We start from the raw sequence: 16,378 nt of genomic DNA, 5'->3' as shown, positions 1-16,378 counted from the left end.
ACTATAAATACCTGCACAAGTTAAACAAAGTTAAGCATACATAAGATCAAATGAAAACTAATGTGAATGAAGAAGCAGAATCTGATCCAGAAGCCGAAGCAAGAATGTTCAGAAGACAACTTGCTGCGTTTTCGAAGAAGATATTTGAAGATATCGTTCTTTATATAATGATCCTTGGATCAAACTCCTGAAGTTGTAATGTGAACAATCAAAAAGATTGTTTGCTCTTATTAGGATTGGGATGCAGCACCATTCCCTTCCATAAGCATTCTAATGCAATAAGAGAGTGCTAGTGGATCGATGATACTGAAAAGCTTAGTAGGATAATCTGTGTAATCATTCTGCTGATATCTTCAATTGTACCCCTTGTAATGTAATGCATCTGATTATATGAATAAAAGATTTCGTTTTTCCATGCCTCTTGTGCTGTTCTTATTTCTGAATATTTCTACTGGATTAGAATAAAGAAACAGAAGACAAGTGAAAACAGAAGATAATAAACAGTAGTTATGATAAATCAATTAATCCAAGAACATTACGAAAATATAAAAACTTATTCTCAGGAAGTGGTTTGGTAAATATGTCTGCTGCTTGCTGATCAGTAGGAATGTATTCCAGACGAATATTCTTCTTTTGCACATGATCTCTAATGAAATGATGTCTGATATCAATGTGCTTCGTTCTGGAATGGAGTACTGGATTATGCGATATAGCAATTGCACGTATTGTCACAAAATATAGGTGATTCAGAGTCTTGAACTCCATAGTCTTTAAGTTGTTGTTGTATCCAAAGCATTTGAGAACAACAGCTTCCAGCAGCAAGATACTCTGCTTCTGCAGTAGACGTGGCTATAGAAGTCTGCTTTTTGTTAAAGCAGGAGATCAACCTGTCACCAAGAAATTGACAAAATTCACTTGTGCTTTTCCTATCCAGTTTACATCCTGCATAATCAGCATCTGAGTATCCAATAAGATTAAACGATGAGTCCTTAGGATACCAGAGGCCTACATTTTGAGTACCCTTCAGATATTTTAAAATTTTTTTACCAGCAATGAAATGTGATTGTTTAGGATTTGATTGAAATCTAGCACATATACAAACAGCAAACATAATATCGGGTCTACTGGCAGTAAGATATAACAATGAGCCAATAAGACCATGATACTGAGTTACCTCTACTGGAGTTCTTCCCCCTTCATCTTTATCAAGTTTGGTAGACGAGCTCATAGGAGTGGAAGCAGCAGAGCATGCTTCCATCCCAAACTTTTTCAGTAGTTCATTTGTATACTTAGCTTGATTGATGAAGATTCCAGTATCAAGTTGCTTGATTTGAAGTCCTAAGAAAAATGTTAATTCTCCCATCATGCTCATCTCGAACTGTTCCTGCATTAACTTTACAAACTTTGCACATAATTTGGGGTTAGTTGACCCAAATATAATATCATCAACATAAATTTGAACTAATAATATGTGTTTGTTTTAGACAAGGGTAAATAAAGTCTTGTCCACGGTACCAACGGTGAAATCATGATTATTAAGAAATTGTGAAAGTGTGTCGTACCAAGCCCTAGGTGCTTGTTTCAGACCATACAATGCTTTGTGTAATTTAAAAACATGATTCGGTAATAGATGATCAGAAAAACCTGGAGGCTGTTCAACATAGACTTCCTCTTGTAGTAGACCATTGAGGAACGCATTCTTCACATCCATCTGATACACTTTGAAATTTTTGAAAGCAGCAAAGGCTAAAAATATTCTGATAGCTTCGAGCCTAGCTACTGGTGCAAAGATTTCATCATAGTCTATTACTTCTTCTTGTTTGACTCCTTGTGCAACCGATATTGCTTTGTTTCTGACAACTGTTCCTTCTTCATTTAGTTTGTTTCTGAATACCCACCGGGTTCCAATGACAGTTGGTGAGATGGTCTACGTACTAGAAACCAAACTTTATTCCTCTCAAATTGATTCAGCTCTTCTTGCATAGCTTCTATCCAATCGGGATCCAGAAGAGCTTCTTCAATATTCTTTGGTTCATCTTGAGAAATAAAAGCAGCATGCATGTATTCATTCATCATCTGTCTTCTGGTCCTTAGCAGAGCTTGTGATTTCCAATCACCAAAGATGGAGGATGAGATTTTCTCCAAATAAAAGGATTTAGATTATCTTTATGTGAAGCAGTAGATTGTTCTGGAATGTCAGCTGCTGGTTCTACCATATGAATGTCTGGTTCTGGATTTTGAATATCCTTGACACTTGCTTCTGCATCATCTTCATTGTCTAGTTCCAGATGAACCCTGTCTAACCGGTTACTTAGATTAGATATGTTAGTAATCTCGGGAGCACTGCTGTCTTCATCAAAGACAACATGAATAGATTCTTCAACATTGAGTGTTTTATTATTGAAAATTCTAAATGACTTACTAACTGCTGAATATCCAAGAAATATTCCAGCGTCAGATTTTGAATCAAATGCAGCTAAATGATTTTTACCATTATTATGCACAAAGCATCTACAACCAAAAACATGAAAGTAAGATACATTTGGTTTACTCCCTTTCCATATTTCGTAAGGAGTCTGATTATTCCTCTTGTTGATCATTGTTCTGTTTTGTGTGTAGCAAGCAGTATTAATAGCTTCTGCCCAGAAGCGCTGAGAGATGTCTGCATCTGCTAGCATTGTTCTAGCAGCTTCTTTAAGTGTTCTGTTTCTCCTCTCAGCTACTCCATTTTGTTGGGACGTCCTGGCAGCTGAATATTCATGATGAATGCCCTGTTCATCTAGATATATCTCAAGAGTCTTGTTAGTAAATTCAGTACCTCGATCACTTCTGATTCTAATGACAGAAACTGATTTTTCGTTTTGAATCTTTTTCAGAAGTTTGATCAGGAGGCTACTGGTTTGATTTTTTCCAGCAAGAAAGATTACCCAAGTAAATCTAGAAAAATCATCAACAACAACAAGGGTGTATCTCATTCCCCCTAAGCTCATGATAGAGATTGGACCAAATAAGTCCATATGCAATAATTCTAAACATCTTGAGGATGATTTGCTGCCTTTATTTTTGAAACTAGATCTTACTTGCTTACCAAGTTGACATGCAGAACATACATGATTCTTAACAAAATTTATTTCTGGCAATCCATCGACTAAGTTCTGCTTTTTGAGATTGTTGATAGACTTGATATTCAGGTGATTCAATCTCTTGTGCCACAGCCAGTGTTTATCACTTAGAGATGCAACTAAACATGTAGGAGTAATGATATGATCTATGTTCCATGAAATTTTCTAGGTGTTGCCTTTTCTAATTCCGGTTAAAACAGTAGAGTCATCAGCATTTTTAACTGTGCAAGTGTGCTTCTGGAAAGCTACTGAAAATCCATTATCACATAATTGACTAATACCGATCAAGTTATAACAAAGATTTTCAACTAAGAGCACATCTTTAATAGTGATGTTACCATGGATAATCTTACCCTTACCCACGGTTTTACCTTTTGAGTTGTCCCCAAAGGTTATCTCTGGTCCAGCACAACTCATTATTTCTGATAGTAGACTCTTCTGTCCAGTCATATGTCTGGAACATCCACTGTCCAAATACCATGTTGAGCTACTGATCTGGGCTTTCTTCACCTGTACCTCTCCGGATGTCGAGGTTGATTCCGTATTTGCCATCAGACATTTGATCTCATCTTCATCACTGTCACTTGAATGGCTTTCAGAACCAGAAGATTCGGAACTTGAGTCTGCCCATTTGGACTTACTTTCTTCTGCAATCATTTCCTTTCTGTCTTTTCTGGTCTTTTTATCATTGCGTTTGACACCCTTCTTCTTCTGGTCATCCTTCTTTGGTTTTGGACAATCAGCAATGAAGTGTCCAACTTTTCCGCAGTTAAAGCATGCCATATCACCAGATGGTGATTCCTTTTTGAAATTGCGGTTGGGACTTTGAAATGTTCTGTGATTCTTTCTCATGAATCTGGAAAACTTCTTAACAAATAATGACATTGCGTCATTGCTTATCTGTTCAGCGCTTCTCTCAGAAGTACTTTCTATAGCAGTAGCAGAAGATGAACTTGGGGCAACTGTAGCAGTAGAGTTAACAGTAGCTGCGAGAGCTTTGGTTGGTGGAATTGCTAAGGGCTCTTCTCCACTTCGAACTTCAAGTTCAAACTCACTGAGAACAAGTCATGTAGTTCTAACTTGTTTAGATCCCTGGAAGCTCTCATTGCCATTGTTTTGACGTCCCATTCTCTGGGTAGGGCTCTCATTACCTTTAATGCAACTTCCCTGTTGCCAAAATCTTTCCCAAGAGCTAAGAGTTCATTGACAAGGCTACTGAAGCGTTCATCAAACTCATTCATAGTTTCTCCAGCCTTCATCTTCATATTCTCAAACTTCTGCATGGCTACAGAAAGTTTGTTTTCCTTAGTTTCTTCGTTTCCTTCACAGATCTGAATCAATTTTTCCCAGATTTCCTTGGCAGCAGGGCACATCTTGATTTTGCTGAAGGTATTTTTGTCGAGTGTCTTGTACAGAATGTCTTTTGCAACGTTGTCAAGATTGGCTTTCTTCTTGTCCTCACTTGTCCATTCATATCTTGGTTTTTCCAGCATTTGAGGTGCACCTTCGGTGATAGCAACAGGTGGATTTGGCTTTAAGATCTTTAATGGACCATCTGTGATGACATACCACATGTCATCATCTTGAGCTGCAAGATGAGCTTGCATTCTGATTTTTCAGTCATCAAAGTCTTCTTTTGAGAACATTGGAATTTTGCTGAAGTGAGCCATGTCTGTTAAATATTTTTCAGAACAAGAATAACCTGCTCTGATACCAGTTGTTGAGGATCGGGTTGAGTTTAGAGGGGGGGTGAATAAACTCAACGGCAAACTTAATCGATTTTTCAGAATGATGTGCTAGAATCCTGTTAGAGATGATAGCGGTTTTTTGTTCAAGTTTAAAGACCAGCAGATCACAAGATAATGTGCGGAAACGATCTGTTGGTTAGTGGGTGAAAAATAGTAGAACAGAAAAGCAGTAGATGTCACAGGGTTTGTTTCTGGAAGTTCGAAGATGAATCTTCTACGTCTCCCCTTCTTCTGTTTCCAGAAGGTATCACTAAAAGACTTTGGTGAATACAGTACAACAGTTGTACACACCCACTTCAACAGGACTTACCATTCGCCTACTGAAACTCTTAGTTTTACAACTCAACTACTTGAATAATCTTAAGTTCTGGAAATAACTCTTTTCGAGTTACAAATTCTTCTATTAATGAGATAGTGAAGTGAATAGCTTAAGAAGAGATAAAGAAAATAGCTAGCACAAAATGATCTCAAATGATCAAATGTATGCAATGAAGCGTGTGCTGCTTTTTCAGTGTTGAGCTTTGGAGATAACTGAAAGTTCTAGCGATGCTTGAATGAAATTTTTGATTGAGATTCGTTCTCTTCTTTTCTTCTTAAAAAGTACTTCGTCTCCATATATAGGCTTCATCCAACGTTATAAAATCTGAACGGCTCTTTTGACTTTTCAGTGGTTCAGCTTTATTGCTGAAAATGGACTCTGCAGAATACATTAAAACAATCAGTCTCAGTTCATACCAAAAATGATAAGCCGTCTTAAATGTTCCCGTACAACATTTAATGGCATTTAATGAAGCAATAAATGCTAGTATCACGTTAATAGATTAACGATAATATTTAAAGACTTGAGATACGCAAAATTTTGCTAGTGTTTATTTCGAGTTTGTATTTCTTCTAGTTCTGGTTTTAGCTAAGAAGTCATTTGTTAAGTAGATTAAGCATTACTTGATAAGTGCTGCTACTGGTTTTAGCGCGGTACAAGTGCTTCTAGTTTTCGGCTTATTTACATCTACTGGTTTTGTATTTAAGCCAGCATCTACTGGTTTTTTACTAGCATCTCCACAACGAAATTAATTCTAACATCATTTATATCAGTACTACTCTCACTCATGCATGCTTAACCCTAACATAAACTATATCCTTACCCTTATTTTAAAAACAATTACGTTTATTTGATTTTTCTCTTTTTTTCCTTTTGTTTGATTTATGAATACTATCTTTATTTTTTTGGATATCATTTGTTTGATTTATCTTTTTCCACTAATTTATAGATTTTAAAATAAATTGAAGAAAAGTGAAGTTTACACTTTATTCAAAATTTTACAGCTATCCAATTTTTTAATAGGTCTTCTGTGATAGAATCTCATGAATTTATATTTACGATATGGGTCGACTCGTTCCATTTACAGAGTGAAAAACAATGTTTTCTCACGGGTCGGGTCGGATCAGGTCGGGTTGGATAAGAAACTCGTTTCACAAATTGCCACATGAAACAGTCTCATAAGAGTTTTTGTATCAATTTTTAAGTCTACTTTTAGCTCATACAAGCTTTGTGCCAATTTTAAAGTTGAGTAAATTAACATTCATGAATAACATAAATATTACGCTATTAATAAATTTGAAAACTCTAATAGAACTTTGTGAATTTACATGTATCTATACCTATATCTATATTTATCTATACTACTATAAATATATGACTTTGAAATTTGAATTTACATGTATCTCTTTATCTGCATTAAACAACAACAACAACAAGAACAACAACAATATTAATAATATGTCTCTTTGTTTGTTTGTTTTCATATATTAATGGATTCTAAAATAAATTGAAGCAAAATAAAATTTAGCATTCATTTCTTTGGAGTGAAATTCAAAAATAAATTGAATAAAAATGAAATTTAGCCTCTATTTTTTGTTTGATTTATATTTTTCCATTAACTAATTAATTTTAAATAAATCAAAGGAAAATGAATTTTACACTCTTGTTGAAAAATTTATAGTTCTCTAATTTTTTAGTAGGTCTTTTGTAGGTCCATTTCCGGAGTGAAAAATAATATTTTTTCGTGATTTGGGTCGAATCGGAGACCCGTTTCAAAATTGACCTGTGAAACAGTCTCGTAAGAGTTTTTGTACCAATTTTCATTTTAAGTTAAATAAATGAACATTCATGAATAACGTAAATAACGAATAATAAATTTTAAAACTCTAATAGAATTGTGTGATTTGCACTTATTTTCGTTAAATAATATTAATAAATACATGTATTTTATTTGTTTGTTGTATTAATAGATTTTAAAATAAATCGAAGAAAAATAAATTTAGCCTCCATTATTTTGAATGAAATTTGCATGCCATGAGTCCGAGGAGATGTTTGTCTATCTGCCGGTGCTTTCTTATATCCCTTAGAAATCATTCTTATCCTTTCTTTACCGTCGATCATGTTCCCAGTAGAGGTAATATTACCCATTAAGATTTGGCGTCATTCTTTTATTGCCCACCTAGCCAACCAGATAAAGCTGCGTAACGTCAGTAGCATGACGCATGAGAACCTCCCAGGAGGTCATCCATCTCAGTACTACTCTCACTCATGCACGATTAACTCCAACATAACTATATCCTTGTCTTTATTTTAACAATAAATATTTCTGTTTGATTTGTCTCTTTTTTTCTTTTTGTTTGATTTATGAACTCTATCTTTATTTTTTGGATGTCTTTTTGTTTGATTTATCTTTTTCCATTAATTAATAGATTTTAAAATAAATCGAAGGAAAACGAAGTTTACACTTTTGTTCAAAATTGTACAGCTCTCCAATTTTTTAGTAGGTCTTCTGTGAGAGGATCTCATGAATTTATATCTATGAGACAAGTCAACTCGGTCCATTGACGGAGGGAAAAAAAGTACTTTTTCATGGGCCGTATTGGATAAGAGACTCGTTTCACAAAATTGACACATGAAACAGTCTCATATATTTATAAAAAAATTTGTGCCAATTTTAAAGTCTATTTTTAGCTCTTAGGAGTTTTTGTGCCAATTTTTAAGTGGAGTAAATTAACGTTCATGAATAATGTTAGACTTAATTTAATTGTGGTGATGAGAGTCAAAATCAGTAGGTCGTAATAGTAAAATTAGAAGACAGTATAATAAGCAAAAGCTCTCGTATCTCTTAAACAGAAGCAATACTTTTCAAGTACTTAATGCCTTATATAAAGCAGAATCAGAATTTAGAAAACCAGAAGCAGAACTGAGCTTAAACAAGAAGAACTTAACGTCTTTTGTTTGATAGTTACAAATCTTAAATGTTAATGTTATTTTACCTAGTACTAGAATTAATTGCACCATTAATGCTGTACAAAGACATTTAACGCTCCTTACTAATTTAGTATGAAACAAAGACTGATTATTCTGAAGATTTCTGCAGGACCCTTTTTAGGTGATAAAGCTGATTTACTCAGAGTCAAAGAAGCCGTTTTGTTTATAGATGTTGGATTCAAAGCTTTCTATATATAAGGATAAACCCTATATAGAAAACAACGCTTATTATTTTCAAAGAACATATTCTATATCCAACATTGTTTTGAGCAAATCAAAGAACTTTTTTATATCTTCAAGCTTAACATACGGAAAAACAGCACACTCGTTATAGCAATTATCTGATCTTCTGAGATCATATTGTGTTGCTGTTTCGTTATCTCTTCATAAGCAATTCACTTTACTACATCTTATTGAGAAGAGTCTGTAATCTGGAAAAGAGCATTTTCTAGAACTTTGTTGTGATTATTCTATTGTTTTGTGAAACTAAGAGTTTCAGTAGGCTAAGGGTAAGTCCTACTGAAGTGGGTGCTGGATATTTGTTCGAACAAGATAAGATATAATCTCTAACAGGATTCTAGAACCCTTTGCAAAAACATCCAATAAAGGAACGAGTTTATTCATCTCCTCCCCTTCTAAACTCTATTTCGATCCCCAACAAATAACATAAATATTACACGAATAATAAATTTGAAAACTCTAATAAAATTGAAAATTATATGTCAGGATCGAGATTAAAAATTTAGAGGTGTGAATAAATTTTCTTCGAATTATTTCAATTGTGTTAACAATGCTAAAACTTTCTTCTTGTCAGTAGAGTTATCAGCAAGTCAATCATGTGAACTGTGCGGAAGTAGGCTTACTGAAACTGGTTTCAACAATTGGCTATTCAATTGGGTGGTTAAGAGAAAATAAATTAAATAGTAAATGAACGAATGATTGTTTATGGATGTTCGCAGATTTCAGTACTCCTACTTCATTCTTTCTTCTTGAACAAAGGTTTATACTAAAAGACTTTGATAATTATAACTGATTTGAAATTATCCACTTCAGTAGGACTTAACACGGCCTAACTGAAACTCTTAGTAAAATTGAAACTAAAAAACATAGAGAAGTAGAGTTCTTTGCTCACAACTTATACGAACTAAACTGAAATTTTTTGTGTACGAATATGATCCTTGATATGATTAGATAAATAATGAATACATGTGTGCTTCTTCTTTAATCTGAATTTTTGTAATATTTTTGAAAAGAGATTTAGCTTTCTTTTCAGTCGAAGATTGTTTTTCTTAGCTGGTTCAACTGATCCTATATATAGTCTCAATATTTAATGGTAACTTGTACAAAAGATATCCGTTCATGACTGCAAATGTGCTAGTTGCCAATTCATCACCTTTTGTTGTATTAGTTAACTTCTGACAGAGACGGTCACTTTTAACCTTAACATTGATCACTTTTAACCTTAACATTCTGATCCTTAATCACTAATAGGTAAGGTCCTTGTAACGATCTTATTTAAAGTGATGGCCTAACGGTAGAGTTAAATCAGAAGTTCCTTAATCAGTTTTGTAAGTTGATTTTTACGCTGGATATCAGTTTGAGAATGCAATCAGTTAGGTTACTGGTTTCAGTTTCTTGCTTGAATTCAGTTTGGATCTTTTTACCAATTATCAAAACTAAATGTTCTAAAATTATATTCATTAACAAATGAGATCTAATAAAATAATAACATAGATAAAACAATTATTACTAATTCGTTGAATCATAAAATAACATACTATAAATACATTATATAATAGTGATCATAATTTAAATTATTAGTAAAACAAATAAAATTGACTAAACATATTTTTTGTATAGCCCATCATTATAATTTTTGTTAACTCTTTAGAGTTTTGTCGAATAATTTTTGTTAGAAGGAGTAACTAATACATAAAACTACGACTCCGTCATAGTAAATTTCTAACAAATAAATTCTATAATCGAATTCATTTTTCTTATACCGAATAAAATTATAAAATATTTATCAAATTAACTTTTATGATCGATTATATTATCCTTATACACAAAATTTGAAATATAATCAATCAAATAGAACGTTCTAATAAACGAGCAAATTAATTAAATGCATATTTTTATAGATTTTGTAACGCCCCATATTTGATGAATCTCCCCACTTTACCAACATAAGTATTTCCATCGTGCTTATATCCTCAGTCACACCCACCTTGACGAACTTCCAAGGGGTCACCGATCCCATAATTGCCTAAATTCAAGCACGCTTAACTTTGGAATTCTTATGTGATGAGTTTCCGAATAGAAGATGGACCTTATTGACATGAGAAATACCTATCAAACCTTTTAAATCAACCTCAACTGTACAATCCCAAACTTGCACATTCTCGAAATCCTCTCATTTCTGTGTGAAATCGGTTCATTCATGTTTTTTTTTGCCTAAAATTCTATCATGAGTCGCTCCTTGTCCGTGCAACCTCTTGGCACCAACGATCACTCTCCACCGTCTTTTCAGCATTTAGATTCACATATTTTGTTTATGTTAGGATTATTTTGTCCGACAGATGTCAAAATTGATAAAAATATCAGTATATGATGTAAAATAGAAAATTTGTGTTTTGTCAGAATTAGGTGTTGTTCCAGATGTTACAACATCTCAGACAACATGCAGTGGAAAATTAACTTTTATAGCACAAATTTACTTTAAATAAATGTGATGAACGAGATTAAATTTGCACAAGTATAAATACTTGTGCGGTGCCTTATGACAAAAATTAATCACTAGAAAAATCAATCGTTCACAAAAACCTAACACTAGTGATTATGACAAAAATCAATTTTCTCAACAAGTTGAGAAAACAAATGCTTTCTAAAAACAAACAACCAGAATAAAACTAAAACAAGAAAGCAAAAACGTGTTGCTAAAAAGTAGATCCAAGGGAAGCAATCTTCGGCCAACTTCTTCCCAGATTTTGTCTGAAGATGTTCCCAATATTCACGGCAACACTTGATCACCACCCTTCAACCACCGTCGGCTTCGCAAATTTTATTGCTCTGAAAATCTCCACTTCAAGCATATGTGTATGTTCAATCTTGAATCCCGTTTCTCATATGCTTGACCTCTTGTTTATAGATGAAGAATCCTATCTCCATAAGGAAACCTAGTATCATAAGGAAAGCAAGAGTTTTATTATAAGTAAAATTTATTTAAACATTGATATCATATCTCTTTAAATCATTCCAATAAATATCATATCTAGACTACTTTTGAATGATTATATCATTATCTAAGAAAGGCAAAATCACATAAAATATTATAATCAAATAAATCAATAAGGAAAAGATATTGTTAGGAAAATAATTTAACATGCACGGACTTATATCAATTAAATTCCGAAATAATATTTCCCTTCAATCTCCCCCTTTTTGCCTTTCTTGGACAAAAATGAGATCAAACTCAAGTGTCAATGTTTAGTTCACATCAACTCCCCTTAAGTTAATCAACTCCCCCTGAGTTAAATCATTTTTCTCCCCCTGAACAAACTGCACACATTAAAGATGTAAGAAATGTTTGCAACACTGAAGACAACATCTGCGTCATTTCATTAGTAGTTGCAAGATAAACAAAGAGGCAGAAACAACACATAGATAGAAACCATTAGTAAAACAAAAACAAGACTCTTAACCAAAACACTTAATTTCCCTCATCTCCTTCATCCTTGGTCCCGGAAGGTCCAGCTGCGGTCTCGGTTTTGGTTTGATCATCTCCATCTCCCCCTTTTTGTCCAGGAAAGACTGCTACATCCAAAAGCATCCGAAAGTGTCTAGCCAATGCTTCATAGTATGCAATATCCGCCGTGGCTTGTTCAACAGTTTTCATAGCATGAACAACAGCAGCCCTGGCTTGTTCAATCTTTGCCTCAGCATGAGCAATGTGAGCATGTGCGTCTGGGACAGAGATCATGATATAGTCAGTGGACTGGGATGGAGCAGGAGGACTTGGCGATGGCGTCGCAACAGGTGGTGTTTTGGGAGATTCACACCACGGAAGATCAATTCGGCGATTGCCCTTGAAGAGTGCAGGAGCAATCTTGAATGGTTCACCAAGGTCGGATAAGCGTTCGCGGACATTTCTAACAAAACCTTGGGAGACAAGAAGCCCATAGACCAGACTGGGAAATGGGAGTTTCGAAAATCGTAGACCACCCTCAGCATATTGAAGCACTGTGTTGAACACCAGTTGTCCAAAATCAAACACTCCATCTTGCCCGATGGAATACAACACTAGAGTTTGATGCCTGGTGACGGTGGTGGTGTTTGTAGAAGGAGTCCAATTTCGGATGGCCAGCTTGTGAAGAACGGAATAAAATGAAGTAAGATTTGCAGCTGAAAGCTTCTGTGGATGGACCGGAAAGTGAGTAATAACACCTCCAGTGAGGGTTGAGGTAGCCAGATCAATGTCAGGGGCAAGACCATCAATGTCCAATGGTGGGGTCTGGTAGAATTGATTTATGACAGTAGGGGTGAACTCATAGATCCTGTTTCTTACAAATACTTTCCCATACTGGGCAGAGCGTTCATCACCAACGCTCAGGGATAGGTTTGCATTGAATTCTAACACAGGCAGTCGGGAAAATGGTGTTACCGCTGATATAGTGGGAAGAAGATGGCAGTGCTTCAGAAAGGCGAGCAGATTTTGTCTTTCGAAGACAGCCTCATCAATATTCTTTTCCTCCAAAAATAAGCGGTGCACATACATATTCCACTGATCAGAGGCTTGCGCAGTGTAGAATTTGTTTGAGAAAGCAGCAATGAGATCATACCCAGAACCATCTGTGTTGTCCACACTGTTGGCAACATCTTCCGCAACATCTTCATCAGCCGAGGATTTTGCAGAGACATCAGGGGCAGATGAGGCAGCCTCATCAGGTGAATCATCAGTATGGTGAGAGGGGCCACCACATTCAGTACTAGTAGAGCGGCTTGCCGAGGCATCTTTGATCTCGTCATTACTGGAAGCAGGTGGAGGAGTGCGAGGCGTGGGCCGAGCATATTTCTTGTTTTTCTTCAGTGTGGCCATAAATTGAGCCAGGGAGACCTCATCTTCATCTGCTTTAGGTGCAACATGTGTTTCCTTTGGAGTGATGGGTACATTAGCAGAAGAGGAACCTGTGGTCTTAGCAATAGTAGCAGTAACTACAGGGACAGGCCGTTTGCGAGGAACCAGCTCAAAATCAGCATCGTCGGAGTCATCCCCCGAGGTGCTATTAGGATCAATCAGTGACGGCCGAGTGGAAGGCTGGCCCTTGTAACGGAAACACTTCCCAGGTGTCAGATCAGGATTATATCCTGCTTGTCTTTTGGATCGTCTTCTAGGAAGAGAGGATGGATCGAAAACCCTGATGATTGGTGGATTATCGATATCCAGTGCATTTCCAGGCTCACCGGGGGCAATGACTTCCAGAGGCTCGGGCATTAGCACAGCAGGGATAATCTGCAAATTCTGAACAGGGAGTGTTGTTGCAGATGTTGCGGGAGGCGAGGGAACATCCTCTGTATGGCCCATTTCGCTTCGGATATCATGGGAATCAAAACCCTTTCCTGCCATTTCAGAGAGTGAATTCCGTGAATTTTAGAGAGAGTAGCTCGATTTAAAAAAATCGGATAAAAGTATCAGAGAACAGATTATGCGGTGAACAGTGCTAGGGATTTCAAGGAGTTTAAATGAAATACCGATGATCGGAATTGTGAGATAAATGAGTATAAAGTAAACATTAATAAAGCACATCCTCACAACGGTAAAAAAATTTGTAACCATCCTAATCTAACGGTTAGAAAATTAAACGCTGAAATTGAACCGTTAACCCATCCAGATAATTACTGGGATGATTTGTGTACAACATATTTTCAAAATTTCCAGAAATAACTCCACATCAAATTTTAGTGCCACTCGACATCAACGATCACATGAATTCGAAATACTGCAAAAATTGGATTTTTATAGAATTTTCCTTTGTTTACATACGAATATCCTTATGACACGACAAAATTCACCCTGTAATGTTTATGCATGACTTATGGATGCCTAATAACAGAGTGTAACATAATAAAAGCATGTGAGTAAATATGAGATATGAGTACGAATGAAGTGTTGTCACACATGTTGGCAACATCTTCTGACAACACGCACAATTCCAAAAACAATTTTCAATTTTTCTTCACACACAATGATTCAACAATTTTCTAAACATAGGAGTGGTAGCTCCCACACTAGAAGAACAGTCTTCATTGGACTCCCCTAGGTAACTTTTCCATTTTCTCCTATTTCTGTGTTAATATTTAGAAGGGGTAGCTCCCACACTTAAAGTCCAACCTTCATTGGGCTACTTTAGGTAGCTTTTTCCATCTTTCCTTCTAAACACAGACCCATTATTAATGATTGTATTTCAATGTCTCGGGTAATTTGTCACCTTGTTTAGAGTCAAGTGACGATACTTCGAATCTTTTGTGACCAGGTTTACATGAATATGTGTGAAGTTTCTTAGAATATAGCAAGGAATTGTTAGTGCATCAGAAAATTATGCTACACAGTTTTAACACATCAAATCACAGTATGAATGCAATGCAGTATGTCTAAGTTCTAAAGATGCATATGCAAATGAGATGTTGTCCGAGATGTTCTAACATTTGAGACAGCATTCAAGAATGATTAGGCAGAACACATGTTGAGAGATTTCCTAAAATTGGAAAACCTGTAAAAATCCAATGCTTTGGTGAATATGTCAGCCAGTTGGTTATTGGTATCAACAAACTCCATTCGAACCAATCCTTTCTCTACAAGATCTCGAATAAAATGATGTCTTATGTCAACGTGCTTTGTTCGAGAGTGTTGTACTGGATTTTTTGAAATGTTAATAGCACTTGAATTATCACAGTACATAACTAAGGGTTCACTTTTAAGCCCATAATCTTCTATCATTTGATTCATCCACAAAAGTTGAGTGCAACCACTTCCGGCTGCCACATATTCAGATTCAGCAGTTGAAAGTGATACACAGTTCTGTTTTCTACTATGCCATGATATCAAATTATTTCCAAGATAGATACAACCACCAGAAGTACTTTTTCTATCATCCAAGTCCCCAGCCCAATCAGCATCTGAGAACCCTACTAGATTTGTGTTGGTTTCGTGTGTATACCATAATCCTAAGTCAATGGTTCTGGCTATGTATCGTAATATAAGTTTTACGGCTTTTAAGTGAGAAATCATAGGATTAGATTGATATCTAGCACACAAACAAACGCTAAACATTAAGTCAGGGCGGCTAGTAGTTAAGTACAAGAGACTTCCTATGATGCTGCGATATAAGGTGTTGTCAAGATTTTCGGCAGCATCGTCTTTAGATAATTTTTCATTTGAGCCCATAGGTGTCTTCATGTGCTTAGAGTTTTCGTTAGCAAATTTCTTTATCAGATTTTTGGCATACTTACTTTGGCACAAAAAGATGTCATCATGCATTTGTTTGATCTGTAGGCCAAGAAAGAAATGTAATTCACCAACCATGCTCATTTCAAAAGTAGTAGACATGCATTCAACAAAATTATTAGCATGCTTTTGGGATGAAGAGCCGAAAATGATATCATCAACATAGATTTGACAAATAAGGATCTCACCTTTGAATTTTTGAATAAAGAGAGTTTTATCTACCTCACCTCGTTTGAATCCAATTTCGAGTAGGTATTCAGTCAGTCTGCCATACCAAGCACGGGGTGCTTGTTTCAAACCATAGAGAGCCTTTTTAAATTTGTATACATGATCAAGATTATGTGGATCTTCAAATCCTTTAGGCTGTCTAACATATACTTCTTCACACAAAATCACATTCAAAAATGCACTTTTAACATCCATTTGAAATAATTTGATTTTCATAAAGCATGCAATAGCTAGCAAAAGTCGGATAGACTCAATGCGGGCAACAGGTGCAAAGGTCTCATCAAAATCAACCCATTCAACCTGTGTGTACCCTTAAGCAACCAACCTTGTTTTATTTCGAATGATGTTCCCTGACTCATCAGTTTTATTTTTAAAAATCCACTTTGTTCCAATTATATTGCCATGGTCAGGAGATGGAACTAAAGTCCAAACATTATTTCGAACAAACTCCTCAAGTTCATCATGCATA

This window comes from Primulina tabacum, chromosome 14 (assembly GCF_025594145.1).
Source record: "Primulina tabacum isolate GXHZ01 chromosome 14, ASM2559414v2, whole genome shotgun sequence".
NCBI classification, from domain to species: Eukaryota; Viridiplantae; Streptophyta; class Magnoliopsida; order Lamiales; family Gesneriaceae; genus Primulina; species Primulina tabacum.
This window is presented reverse-complemented; position numbering follows the sequence as displayed.